Consider the following 15640-nt stretch of genomic DNA (forward strand, 5'->3'; position numbering starts at 1 on the left):
TGTTCATCAAAAGAAAGGTGAACATATGTCCAAATCTTGTGGCCTTAGCCACAACATACTGTGTCATTAGAGCTAAAATGGGAGGGTTTTGCTACCAGACACACACACTCACTCACACACACACACAGATACTCACATGTGCACACACGTGTACACACAGACTCAAGTGTACCATAATTGTGGATAAAAACACAGAAATGTACAGCACATATAGAGTTACAAGCGTTCTCACACACCTGCACGGACAAGAACACATGTCTGGCAGACGCCACACAAACACACGCACGCACACACACACACACACACGTACACACACACATACAGAGTTATTTGATGTTCCCTCTGTTTGAAGCCAAATTCTTGTTATCAGTGCTAGCTATATACTGTGCTCCATTTCCAAGGTTTCTGAGGAGAGTCCAGGGCTTTCATCTGAGAGTCATCCTCTATACAGAAGCCAACAGTCTTAGAACCAGTGACACACTGACTGATGGTTAACATTTCAAAACCCTCGCCTTATATTAATACATGACAGATACAACTGAAATACCAGGTGAGCCTTTACCACACACAGGCACTCGGACGCAGACAAAGACATAAGAATGTACATGCTCACTCTCACAGAAACAAGAAGACTAATGCAAATCGGACTCCCCCTGCCCTTGATCTTTAGATATATTTAGCTTTTAGATGTCATTTATCAACGCTTTATTAAGTGTTTCTGCCCCCTACAGCGCACCTCAACTAATAGCACCCCTCTTTTCCCTGCGTTAACACCCACTCCTTGTAGCTGTGTGGAGAACCACTTACAGACAGAGTAGGTAGACATTAGCCATTAAGCTTGGTTGCTGCCATTTCCTGTCTCCTATCAGCAGAAGCTTGGACTTTGAGCACCAAAAGGCTTGGTGATAAAACATCTGGGGTGTGGAAGCGAGTATGATTTTTCTTGTAGTTAGGATGACTTTTCAGTTTCCTTCATTTATATAAAGTATAGAAGGACTAACATACTGGCCAACATTACGCGCTACATAGTTTTTGTTTTTTTAATAAAAAGACAATTAAGAAATAACAAATACTCCAAATATATCTTATTAAATGACTGAAGTAATAAAATATTTTTATATAAACTCACCAGCCACTTCATCACTTTCGCATTGAAGCAACTCAGTGCATTCATGTAAACAGTTTTCAGTTTTTTTGCTGCCCTACTGGGATTTTCCTACATAAGTGTCTCCGGGGTTTACAGTCAGCTGTAATTCTCTGTTTAAAAATGTCATATTGACATCAGAATTCAATAGGAGGCAACAGCAATCCAAATAACCACTCATTAAAATTTATTTTTAAAGTTATACAGAAGTGCATCTTTTAGTACACATGCCAAACCTTGAAGCAGATCGGGTACAGCTGAAGAAGCACACAAAACCGAGGCCGCAGTTCACACGGGTAATAAAATTGGACATTGCCTGAGCTGATGGGTCTTGATTGTTGTTGGTGTAATATTTTAGCACAACAGCAATGTGTCAATGCTGTCCTGTCAGTATTGCAATTCTCAAGGTAAAAAGTGGATCCAACCAGGTACTAGCAAGGTGTACATAATAAAGTAGTCAATGAGTGTATATCCAACTGCATAACATATATTAAATTATCCAACATATTTTCCTGTGATTACTTCTGAATTTATAGGACACGTAGAACAACATAATTCTTTTTTTAATTAAAAAGCAATTTATCCTTCATTACATTTAAATATGCCAAATATACTGGATTCAAGTAAATTCCAGTAAATTAAATCTTTGTGATTTTATAGAGAATGTGAAAGAAAAATAATCTGTATGTATGTAGAACAATAATCTGTTCAGTTAAACTCAGTGGTTGGTAATTTGTTGCTAACCTTAAATCCAGATGAGTTAAGTCAAAAGAGGTATTCTGCATCAGCAACTCAAAACCACACAACATTCTTTTATGATGGAGATTCCCAGACAGAGGCTCAAATAGGATTGAATATTTAATGCAATAGTTTCATGTCAGAAAACTGTGAAACTATTCAGTCATGCAGAAGTCAAAACTGAACTTGATTTCACTTCAGTTTTGCATAAAGTGTATTTCCATCTCATTAATAGCTTTCATAAAGTGTTGTGACCAGACTGCAGCCTTAAATTCACACCACTATCTCTAAGTTATCATAACTTCAGCTTATAGATATCGTCTGACAGTTTTTTGGATCATGAAGACGCCGGGGCCTTTGAGTCAGATGTACTAAATTAAAAGTATATTAGTGTTATGAAATGTGGGCCACATCTCTACTGCCTCTGAAATAATTAAGTTTATATCATTCAGCTGACAGAAGGATTAGGATCATATTTTACCCCCCACCCCCCCACCCCCCACCAGCAAGGAAGAATTTGAGTCAGGTTAAAGAAATGGCAAACAAGCCATTTCAAACCTTGTGCCTGACCTCTGAACTTATGTGTAGGAATGCATAAATCAAAGGCTGTAGTAGCACAAACCTCAGCTCTTTCGCCTCCTCTCTGCATTGGGCTGCGCTCGGCAACAACAGTTATTATTATTATCTAGACTTCAACACAAATTCTTTCAATATGTGCATGAAAATGGCGAGTGAAAGACAGAGAGATAAAGAGGAAGAGAGGGAGGACAGAAGTGGGGGTTGAGGGTGTACTTAACTCTACTGTTCTAAAAATGTTCACTTCCTTTTTGAACACATATTTGATTTACTATTTGGCATGATTTCAATGCACTTTTACCCTCCATTTTCAACAGAGGAGGAGTTAGCTGACACTCTCAATTCAGAACTCCACCAAAAGCCGAGGGGATCCCTGGAGAATCACTCATTCATTCAGCATTCCCATCAGCCCATTAGACTGGCCATCAGCCAACATAACTGCTTCCTGTTTCTCTAAGACACCTTTTTTCATCCCTACTTTAATTCAGTTGTTTTTGAAAGTTCCAACAGGAAGACGTAATAGATTACTTTAGCCCGAGGATTCGTACATTTAACAAACTGAAACTGAACAAAATACCAGAAGAGTGGTGCATTCATTCCCGCATCTCATTGCCTACTCAAAAGCACGGAGATTGAATTGCGATTTGAATCTATGGCACGAACTACACTGGAGTTCTTGCCGAAGTGCCTCAATACGCAGTGTAAGTGAAAAAGCCAAGGGTCAGGATTTGTAATTGCATTTCACAGATAAAACTATTCCTCTGGCTCTCTCTTTGAAAACCAGATCAGTGACTGAAAGTAAGTACCCTGTTGTATCCTACACAGAATTCTTATTTGAATATTAGTAAAATGCTGCACAATTGACAGAAAACAGGCTTAATCACAATCATTTACTCAGATTTGTAACCTCACTGTGAATGAGTTTCACATTAATTTTAGTTTACTGTACTGCTCTCCTTTACAATATTACTCCTGTATTTCCTATATGTGGAAATCAATGGAAGATTGCAATTCCACATGTACATGTAAAAGTGAAGTGTAGAAGGTAAAAATGTAGACACAGGATAGTGTTTTTATACATGTAGGGCATAAATTATGTCCGATCGTGCAAGCTTGATGCCACCGTTGAACAGCTAGTCAATGGAGAGGGCAGGGAGAAGCAATGGAGCGATGTAATGTGTAATCTTACTACTCAATGGGCTGTGCCCAGCAATGGGCCTCTGAATGCTGGAAGTGTCAGAGAGATAAATAGCAGAGTGTCCCCCTCGAAAAACATGATTAATACCCCGCCTGGTGACGCTGCTGAAGATGAAGTGGGAGCAGCTGGCTCAGGCAGCGTAGGCACGCAGGGAAAGGTGGGAGGGGGGACGGGAGCGAACGCAGCGGAGCAGAGAGGGCAAAGAGTAGGACACACTGGCAACCAGGGGAAAGGAAGGCAAGGCAAGGGCAATCTGGGCCACCATAGGCACTGGGACCTCTTCCTCTCCTTATTTCAAAATGTACACAGCTTTAGTCTTCTTTTTTCACGATGTTTTATCGCTTAACATAAAGCAAAACAAAAAACTTTCTGTTCTTGCTCGTTCATCGTTTCCATGTTGCCCCCCAAAAACTGAAGCCTGTGTCGTTTAAATATAAAAATCTTACAGGAAATCTGGGATATTAGGAAATTAATCTCAGTTCAGTTAAAAAGCCCAACACTTCATGACATATATAACAAAGTATCCCACTAACACATGATACTCAACTATTTCCATGAATGTTATTAGGAGTGTGCACAGGGGTGTACAACTTTAATGCAAATTTCAACCTCCCTCCCCTAAAAAAAGGGGGGAAAAAGCACATTTAGTATTGTTTAGCATCACACATGAGTTCTAAAACAACTCCTGTGCCAGCATACACCTCCTGATTGCTCCTAAACAAAGTTTTTTGTCAGGAAGTGAAGAGTCCAGTTACTGTTGAGTACAGTGTCCCCTGCTGAGTGGGACCTGCTTTAGTGGTAACAGTGGAAACTCTCAAAACACGGTACAGAACACATGGAGTTGTTAGGTCCGTTCTGTTGTGTAAGTAAACATGTCGAGGGGTGGGCTACTTTTTCATGGTTCAGGGGCCCCAACCCTCCCCTCACACAATTAACATTTCCAGTGTAATGAGATGATTGATATGCTGGAAGTGTGTGCTTTAAGGAGATATTAATCATTCCCTCTGGTAATTTTAATCATGCGTTCCATCATCCCCAGCTGCTGAGGATCACCTTCCTAGCAAACAAAGGGCGGCCACGCCACTTGCATAGTCATTCTGTTCTAGTTTAACTTTATTTTATGCTGGTTCCTCCCATCTGTTCGCACAAGCCTCCACAGCCCACGTTGCACGTTGACAAGCTGGGGAAGCAGTGTGTGGGTGGGTGATTGTATGAGTGTGTGTGTGTGTGTGTGTGTGTGTGTGTGTGTGTGTGTGTGTGTGTGTGTACATGTATGTGTGTAAACTTTAGAAACACAGGCATCTTTGAAATGGTAAATCTAATCCTCCAGGTCCGTGACTAGTTGGTACACCGCCACCAGCCACCTCCACTAACACATACAGTAATGCATACAAACAGCGGGCACACATACACACAGACTCTTACAGACACAATCCGTGTGACACACATACACACAGAAACATATACACAATCACATATACCACATGGTGTGGGCAATATGTCAGAGCAAAGCATAATTTGGCATTTGAACTAGTCACTATTATTGGAAGTCTGAAGAAATGCTGCAGGGAAGATTTATTTAGATGACAAACAACTTGGAAACTCTTTTTTTCCCCCTCGACTGCATGAAAGTCAAAGAGACTTATATATTCCCTAAACACTGATTAGTTCATGTTGAGTGCCTCCATTGTGCTGTACTGTACATCTGAATTGTTGTTCCGTGTTTTTACCGAAGGCTATACAAAATTTGGAAGGGTATTCTACAATCAAAGGCATTTCTCTGATGGTTTTTATTCAGGTGCTGTGCTGCCACAGTCAAGGCCACAGGAGAGCAAGTGGTCACCCTGCAATGCTTTATAAGACATACAGAACAAATGTAGTTATACAAAAGCAAAAAAAAGAAAGAAAGAAAATGTAAAAAATTACAGACTTAGTGGGAAAATACAGAGCCGACGTATTTCTGTGAGGTGAAACATAAACTGTGAAGAGAGTGGGTAATAGTTAAAACTGTGATACTTAATTATAGCAAATCTTAAGGAATAAGAGAATTGCCACTGAAAATTTAATGCAGATTCACTCAGAGATATTTTAATATTTTTGACTTCATAATTACACTAACCAGTCTCTGTTTTGCTATCTGAAATGATGAAAACAGAGCTCTGGCTCTAAGAGACTGTAGGAAAAAAAATATGTGCGCTCAAACCTGCCACAGCTCAAAACAACCGCTTGACAAGTGTCCTAAATACACGCTTAATCATGTACAAAATTAATGACATCCAGCTGACAGATATTCCATCATTAATGCAGAAGTTTTTGAAAGTTATTGAAGGGAGCTGTGCACAGATTAGCATTGCTTGCATGCAGTCAGGGGCCAATGCAAAGTAGATAGGTTAATCCCCAGGACGAGTTGATAGGACACATCTCTAAACGCACTGAGCCTCGCTGCGTCTAAAGCCCATTAATTGCACCCAATACGAAACAAGTAATTTAATTTTACATCAAGTCCAGCCTCATCTGTTATCTGTGGCACACTTCTGTAGAGTACATAAAGGTAATAGGGGTTTTCAGGGGCTATTCCCCACTTATTATCTAATAATGATGAATGAATACGCCGGGAAGTGACAGCTGTTTGGATGTTTTGTTGGTGGAAAGGCATCTATTTGTAACTTTCCCGAAAATCTTTTCTGGTTCACTTTGAGGACGAGAAGCAACTTCAGAGCTCTGTCTGTTTTAAATGAAAACAGGTAAAAATTTGGGTGTTTAATGTAAGGCTAAAGAGCCAAATATGAAAAGAATGCTAAACAAAGGGATCCGTCTTTTATGACTCTTTCAGGTCTGGTATTGTGAAAATAACGTGACCGTTCTCGCAAAAGTTTTACCAAAGTCTTTCTTAAAAATATCTTTATCTACACTATTTAAATGCTGAAAGAAGTTTGAGCTTGGCACAGACTGTCTGTGTAACTTTTTTTTGGCAAAAAATGAAAATAAAAAAATAATGAAATGTGTTTGTTTTTTTTCTGGTAAAATCTATAAACAAGCTAACAGAGAGTGAGTATGTCAAAGATCAATACTTGAGATTTCTAGGGCCAAAATGAATACGAAGCAGATTGTGTAAGAAACCTTTAACCTGGCAGGTGTGTTTTCATAGGCTACACAGCACCAGTATTATTACCAGGGCAATGCTTTATTTAAAACAAGTTTTTCAGCACAGAGGATAAGTAGAATAACTTCCATTCAAAAGCATTTCGTATTTTATTATGACTTCATGCTTATCACCAGTCTAAATGGTGTTGATAGAGTGAAGTACCTGAGAGGAACTGTTATGTGAAAGGTGCTTGTAAAGAAAACATGACGACTGCTGGCTGGCCCTCTTTATTTCCACCTTGCTTTTACCCTGGCATTCCTGCTCCACTGCATGACTAAGAGACAATTAATCCTAATAATCAGGGCCTTAGCCATCATTCCTCATTCTGGCAGGCCTCTTTTTCCATAGGGGCACAGAGGGAGTGCCTGAGCCACGGCTCTCTGCTGCACAGATGAACCTCGTGCAGATGTTGAATGAGCAGCATGGTTAATAGCTTAGCCTTCTTATGGCCTTCACACATGTACAAAAATGGAAAACTGAAGGTGGCATTTTATCATGTCATGTCTACAACTCAATGAGCGACTGACTGGACTTGACGTATATTTTTGCTTTAGTATTCTAAGCAGTGTCATACTTACTGCAAAAGAAAAAACAACAACTTAGAAACAGGCAGACATGAATGTGGGCATCTGATAAAGCTTGTTGTAAACATGGCTTCACTGGCAATTTTAGCCTCAGTATTCAAAGGTTTAGTTATTCGTGGGAAAAATCTGCAAAAATGCATAAACAATAAGTTATTCTTCATATACACGTATAAATTGGTTTTATTCTATATTTTATCAACATCAACTTAAGTTTTATTGTGATTTGATATTTCCTTCTGCAGGTCATGGATGTTAAGATTTGCACCGACCCAATGTAGACTTCCAGGTTCAGTTTGCATCCAGATTTTGTTAAGTGTTTAGTAGAATCTGTTCTTCCCTTTGCGGTTTTACTGAGCCACTGAATACTTTGAATACTTTGTGAGTCTAGCCCAAGGGTTCAATTGAAATGTTCAATCTGTCCACAGCCCATGTTTCCAAAACCACATTTTTCCAAATATTGCTGACTTGAGTCTGGCTGAAAATGAGGTTGAAGGTAATTTTTTCTTCTAATAACTCTTTAAGGCAAACCCTATTTGTGCAACATTGCTACACAGTGCTACAGTGTAATTGAGGAGATTGTTTTTTTCTGTCTGTTATGTGGATTTGCAGTTTTATGTAAAAGTTTTCTTCTCTTTCAGAACATGTCTTTACTTCCCCCTAGATACCCTTATTGGTAATGGAAACTACGAGTAGAAGAATCGGCTTTGTAAGAGCCATTCAGGTTAATTTACAGCTCCTCTGTCAGAGCCTGTGGTTGTGAAAGTTTGAAGTTAAATTTTTTATATTGTAATAATAATTTTTATCAGTACTGTATAAACTACTTTTCAATAAAAGAAAAAATATTAATCTATATGCAACGTAAGCCAAGTGGTACACCAGCTTATATAGTACATACCTTTCCACTGAGGAAACTGTATGTGCACATGCCCAGGTGCTCGCGTGCTTTTGTCAACAGTGGCAGAGCACAGCAAGAACTTTTGTGCTCCACAACAGAGAGGCAGTGATGCAATGTTTGACTTAACTGTACGGGGACCTAATCTTCTCAAATTACAGCCAAATTGACTGGTGAGTGCCAAAGTCCCAGTGTGCGGAAGCGAAGGGAGTGCCATGACCGCGGCAGACAGGAGGCCCAGGCAAACAGGCAGGTGCTAAGGGGCTGCTTCAGATGCAGAAGAAGAAGATCCCCTTCACAACACAGCAATTACGCTCGCCTCAAATTCACTAAGCTGGAGCACAGTGTGTTCTAACAGCATCTCAGCAGCACGCACAGCATCCCACACAACAAGCTCATTAGGCCAGCACATCCTCCCTCTGATTCAAGGTGGAGGAATTAATGCAAGAGCACCTGGACTCTGAGAGCCATCCATCCAGCTACATACAGCTGGCCACACTCAGGTTATGCATTATCTTCTTTAAAAATGTGCAATGTGGCCTCCACTTTTAGTTTTAAGCTACACCTCTCTTTTTCCAGAGTGCTATGTGAGAGGAAGGCATATTAATCACACTCAAAGCCACTAATGCTAACAATCAGTCAACACAGTTGGCCAGGCTCTCCATCTCTTGTGACAGGATGGTTTGTCCTGAGACCTGCTGATTTGTCCTGCTATGTCTGCCTCTAGGACAAAATCCACAAAACCTTTTCCTCCAGCAATACCCCTAGATCATATAATACTCTAAACCGGTTAAAAGCTGAAAATATTATAATATATTTAATGTACAAAGGAATTCTAACTGAAATAAAACACATCTAAGTAATAGAAATACCCTTTTAGTGGTTAAAAATAGTCATTAAAGTCCAAAAAAACAGCTTATTACAAGAGTAGATGCAATTTGGGGGAACTAATTTGTGTGTGGAGTGATTTTTGACAACATGGATACAACATATGTCAAATAGCCAAGTTTTGAGAAACAAACAGCTGTCTAGTTCAACTGAGAGGAAACTGCCTACTGAGCAAGATGATCTCTCCCTGAGTGTCATCCACCAGCAGCATGAGGCAGAACCAGCATGTTTGGATTCCTACTGTACAACAAGAATATGGCTCTCTTGTCAACTTCAAGCTGACAAGTGTAACACTGACACAAATTAATACAAAAACGAACTACACAAATAGCTCCAATTTACAGAAAAGAACAATTAAGTTAAGCAGGAGTTCCACTGAATGTGTTGAGCGTGCGTACCTGACGTGCACATGCGGTTGAATGTGTGTGTGTGCGTGCATAGTTGTTTATATAAATCTTGGAGTGTATGTTCTGTTTGTTTTGGGATTTTTTTCCTCAAAAAGCAATGCTAATTATTGGGCTTCAGGTAGCGTAAAATGTACAGCTGTGGTGACTGTCAGTGCTCGGTGGACTATTGAGCTGCTGTACGACATGACAGTGGGTGGTGTCTCTCGCTTTCATCCGAATTGCCCGGTGCTGTTGTTGTCTTTTGCCAATGTCAATCAGAAAGTTTCTCTTGAAGCACGAGGCAAAGAAGACTTTATCTGCACATACGCTTTATCTCTGTGATTATCTGGAAAACTTGTTGACCCCATTCTACCAATGTGTGTCCCAAAAATCAGAACATGCCTTTAATGTGTCAAATATGGTTTTGTAGTTTGCTGAGGTATGACTGAACCTTAATGTTTGCATTTTATATAACCTCATATTCACGGGTAATAGCCAGATGGTAGCAACAGTCCGTGCATAACACTTTTAAGTGGGGTCTGCCAGCAACAGCTGCATACTATGTTCCACTGCTCTAGATAACTACATATCATAATTTCTTAATAAAAATGTTTCATTACTCTCATACCAATGTTGAGCCAGATTGCTGGCACTTGCAAACAAACTTTAAGGACCAGCTTGATGTCAACTTTGATTACTTCTTTTCTGATGAAATACAGATGTTTGAGTCTCCACTCAAGCAGATTAAAATGTAACATTTGGAGTCATGTTCTGTCAAGGTAGAGTTAACATACACTGAGAGCTTTCATTAGAAAGATATTTGTAGGTCTATTTTGTATTAATAAATTGCTGCCTTAAAAATAAGCAAACACAAGTTTATCCAGAGCACAACAATTCTGACTCCCAGGGATGTAAATTATAACTTACTATACAAAACTTTTACAATATAGTTCATCATAACCGCAACATACAGTAGAATGTGGTGAGTATTGTTACTGAATGAATGTTAATTGCATTTGTACTCATTATTTCCATTCAGTACATATCTTTATATAGTCCCACCACCAGTTGGGATAGATCTATTCAGCAAGTTGGATGAGTTGTACTGTCACGGACTGTAATGGCCAGCTTGATTTGATTTATGTTTATGTAACATAATCAGACCCACTAGTTGGTCTAGATAAGCTACAAAATAGTGGACCAGTATTTAGATTTGAGAGGTAGGTGCCAAAATGTGTGTGATTACCAGGAAATAGCTGGAGGCTTTGACAGTGATTGTAACACTCACTATATTTTGCAATACCGGAGCACAATAAATAACTTAAAACATGGCATTAACTGCATGCTGAAATAAAACATTGCCATCAGTGGCATATGGTGTAAACCTTAAACCGCAGTAGAAATGAATGGTGATTCCAAACAACAAATAAAAACAAAAAATGCTACTACAAAGTGGGTATCAGTAGGATTTATGCAAAAAATAATTATGTGATAGCGTAAAGTATTTAGTCAAACCTTAGAGCAGTTGTTTCTTTGTGGCTGCACCCAATGGTATTAGTCAACAACAGTTTGTGATCTATGTTAGTCCTACCACAGCGGATAACTTCTCCAACAGAAGAGAAGGAATAGGTGGATTCCTTCTCAGGTAGATGGATGGGTGCACCACCTCCTAGGCAAAGGAGGAAATCCGGGGCCCAACTCCAGGGAGATTCAAAAGGTATCCAAAGACAAAAATCCAGCCTGCATAACAATAACACCCTTATTGTATACAGTCATGGCATTACAATCTGTGACCATATTTCAATGAGAGCCACATTTTTGTTTGCCTCTAAATTTCCTTCACAAATTTCTTATATGGCTGTAAGTACACATAACGTCTCATACACACCGGGAAAAAAATGTATTTAACTGTAACATCGGCTGTCATGCCAACACTATAGTTAGCTACATTAGCTTAGCTAAACTCTAACTCGATAATCACTTACCAAGAAGTTCAACTTTATCAAGCGTGTTGGCTGTCGCCTCGGCCACTTCTGCTTTTATTTTTAAACACTTTCAGAGATACAACAGCTTTGTTTTCACTTTGTGAACTTGCTTCTTAGTTCTCTGGTGTTCCATGTCGTGTGTCCTCATGCTAGGAGAGGGCGGGTCAAGTTTCCTTCCCTCCAATCAGACCCCGGTAGGCCGTGTAAACCAAGAAATTGAAAACTTTTAAAATTGAACTTAAAGAATAAATAAATTTACCAAATAACTTATAATTTATATCCAAATGTGTAATACACACATTAATGAAAACAAAACACATAAAATATGGTACTCTGTTTCTACAGGGCTACATTTAGGGGGAGGGGCCCATATGGATTATCACATGACTCTCCAAGCTGTATCCAAAATAGATTAACAGATCATCTCATTGTTTATTGCTTTAACTTTATGCTGTAAATGCCATGAAATATGGATGTAGCCTCAATGACATCACCCATCAGTTTACGGAACAAACCAACCTTAAATATTTTTGCAACACTCAACTCAATCAAATAACAATGTACACCCATAGAGTATTGACTAAGTCCCTTCTTTATTGCCTGTTTTACAGGATGTAAATGGACAGAGCTTTTGTATTCTGTCTGAGCACCTCTTTATACAACATCAGAGAACAATGTGGGGTTAGTGTCTCGCCCAAAGATATTTGTCATGCAGATTTAATCAGCTAGGAATTGAACTACAGTTTACTACCAGTCTTCCGAGTAGTAGGGGACCTGCTCTACTGCCTGAGCTACAGCTACCTGAGCTAGCAGTCCAGGTTAACTTACAAAATTATTGAATAAGGCTAAAAATTGCCAGGACACAACTTCAATAAGAGTAGGGTAATTTTCCAAGGTATCTTCTGTATGCATTCGCCATGGTGGAAGTCAAAGATATTTGTCTCTCTAACCAATTTCTGTTATTTGGACAAATGCCCATGGGAATAAAGATCTCCTGAGTCCTCCACTGTCTCCGTAAAGAATGAGGTCAACTGAGACATGCCTTCCCCCGGTGCTCTTTTTCATCCCTAGATGTTTTAAAATGCTCTACATGTGGGAAATCTTTGGCTGAATTACTGAGGTCTAAAGAGCCCTGTAACCAACTTAGCTGCACTGAGGGACAGTTACATAAAGGGAATTGCATGCCTGGTTTATAGGAATTATGAATAGACAAAAAGGCACTAGTCAGGTGTCAAAATAGACAAAACCTGCATTATAAAGACTTTTGTTTCTAACTAATAGTTGGCAAATTTTAAAGCGTGACCACAATTGTAAACATTTAGTTGTTATTCAAACCATGATAATGAAGTCCCTCTAACTTTAACAAATTAAACCCAAATCGCAACCTGGATTTTGTCCATCCATCTATTCCCCTCTCCTTATCCAATTCAGGGTTGCAGGGAGCTGTCCTAGGTGGGGTACACCCAGGACAGGTCGCTAGTCTGTTGCAGGGCTAACACACTGAGACAGACAACCATTTGCACTCACATTCACACCTATGGGCATCATCAATTAACCTCACTCCACTAACTGTATGTCTTTGGACTATAGGAGGAAGCCAGAGTACCTGGAGAGAACCCATGCAAACACAGGGAGAACATGCAAACTCCACACAGAAATACTGGTGATGGAATTGAACTCAGGACCTTCTTGCTATTTGTGACTACTTTGAAAAGCTCAGACAGATCATGTGTCCTGCCAACAAGTCTGTGAAAATACTTCCTGTGTGGTGTCCAGGAGGGCAATTTGCAATTTCTGTGTATTTCGTCATTTTATTTGGATGCTTTGCATGAGATATTAGCAGCAAGGACGAGGTGTGATGGGGCTTTGGCGTCCAAAACACTATTTGTTACTGTTTTAAATGAGCCAGCCCTCAGTCAGGCGTTTTGCGGAGAGTAACCTTTGTAACTTTCTAACTCAGCAATCACAGCCCTCTAATGAGCCACCACTCCACCCATTGCTGAATACATAGTGGATAAAAAGTCGAACAGGGTTGAAAAGGTTCATCTGACAGTGAGAGCCTGACAATTTTAATATGGTGTGATGCAAAGAGGAGTAAGTCTGTAGAGCCCCATTAGTGGTTTCAGCCAATTAGCGGTTTCAGCCAATAATCATAAAACTATAGTTAATAATGGATCAATGGATGCTGGTTGATGTTATTTTGGAGCACTGCAACACACTCATCCATTACATAATGTCTGTGAGCACGGAGCTATACTGTACAGTGAAGGTTTTCTTTCTTTGGTGTTGGGGTTTAAAGATCATTTAAGGATTTTTTTTCTACTGTAAGTCAGGTCTCATTAATTAATGGATGATGCGAGTATGTCCAACACAATTATTATTTTCTGCAAAATCCACAGTTCATTCTAAGTCACACTCACAGAGTCAAAGTGCATAACGGGGCGAAATTAATAAAAAATAAGCTTAAAAAGAGAGTAGATGTAAAACATAGCATATGTAGCCAAGCAGGGCTGAAACTCACTTGGATGACTTTGTTGCCCCAGGGAGAGCAAACACTAAAATGCTCTTTGACCATGAAATAGCCCTGCCCGGTAATGGTGGTTAATGGCTGTACGGTGCAGATACGCTGGGTCTAGGCAGGAGGGAGACCTAACGGGGGCATCCTGACTGCTCCAGTAGGCCCTGGTAAAGGAAAAGGGTTTTGCTTAAAATTACAAAAATGCACTGTGATGGATTCTGGTCTCTATATGCAGCTGGTAATTTAGCTGGGGTTGCATTATTATTTTAGTTTTTCAAAAAGGAGAAGAAGAAGCCATAAATTTGGTCCAAATGTGAGAAACACTTCTTGATACATAATGCAGTTTTTCATATCAAGCTTGTATTACTCAATATTTTTCAGATATTAAATAATTACAAAGTAAAACACAACATTATTTTCTAAACAACATTTAAGGAGTAAAATTTAAGGTTTTAAAGACTTTAAACAACTAAATACTGCCTCATATTGCTTATTTCAACTTCCCTGGAGTTGAAGTAAAAATGACAGTTGTACATATGGACTTTCTGTGTATCAGATTAAGCTTGATTGACTTGACCTTTTCAGATTATACCCTGTTTTTTACCTTTTGTCCTTTGACTCTATGACTGTTGAACTGCAGTTAATGTAAGTCATTCCTTGTGTTCAGCAACGCAATGACTTAAAATGCTTCTGACTGATATATTGCCCTCATCACCACAAGGTTTCACCAATGTGCCCTCCAGCTGAAATTCTGAAAGAGCACACTCCAAGGCAAGACTTCTGAAAAGCAGTGGCCAGATGAAGTTACTCTTATAAAACCATATGGCTTTATGGCATTTGACAGTAAAAAAGGTAACACGCGTATTGTAGCCTAAAAGTGTGTCACTCTATAGGTCATTACAAAACAAAAGACATTATACCACCAGCTTTAAGTTTGGTAGTTTCAAATACAGATGTTTTAAAATACATCAGTTTGAAACACTTAGTATGTGCTCTTTCAGTACTGAAATGGACCCTGATATATCACAAGTGTTATTGATTTGGTAAGCTTGTTTTATTAACAGCTTCTGTTTGCAACATTACTTTTCATTTTCTAGCTGTTTGTCTAACCACAAATTAGACTGTCCTTTTTATTTTGTGCCTGGAGTCCACTATCCTGTGGAAAATATGTATTTAGCAATTAGGTGGTAAAAGGCTTCAGTATGTTCAACATCTGAAGGGTGTACTAGATAGCTGGATTTTCTGTGTCTTAGCTGTTTTGACAAAACCTAAAACCCAGAAATTTAAAGTCAGAGATATTGGGCATCAAAACAGTGATTATCAACTTTCTACTGTTAACCTATGGCTTCTTCCTCAAACTCTGTGTATACTCCTATTAAACCATTCATTTGACTCATCTTCCACACAACATGGACTGAATGGGTGCTGCTTTCTTCAGTCAAACTCAGTGAAATGCTTAAACTTGTGAACTTTAAACTCGTGACGTTTAAATGTGATATTCAAGAAGAACATTCGAACCTGATATGGTCCTGTAATGAAAAAGTTGTGGAAATCACACCGGCTTTTATCTAAATCAAAGTAAAATG

The 15640-nt window shown here is 39.2% G+C and overlaps 1 long non-coding RNA gene across 1 annotated transcript in view; it reads right to left on the minus strand.

The window, feature by feature from the left end:
* The window catches only part of LOC102192970 (uncharacterized), a 49294-nt gene extending 37466 nt beyond the window's left edge, over window positions 1–11828 (minus strand). The window contains exons 1-2 of the long non-coding RNA XR_001290336.1: window positions 11537–11828; window positions 11067–11291 (exon numbers count right to left, since the gene is read on the minus strand). This is a non-coding gene — a long non-coding RNA (uncharacterized LOC102192970). The remainder of the gene's footprint in view (window positions 1–11066; window positions 11292–11536) is intronic.
* Window positions 11829–15640: the final 3812 nt, after the last annotated feature.

This window comes from Pundamilia nyererei, unplaced genomic scaffold (assembly GCF_000239375.1).
Source record: "Pundamilia nyererei isolate P.nyererei 1_Seehausen unplaced genomic scaffold, PunNye1.0 scaffold00035, whole genome shotgun sequence".
NCBI classification, from domain to species: Eukaryota; Metazoa; Chordata; class Actinopteri; order Cichliformes; family Cichlidae; genus Pundamilia; species Pundamilia nyererei.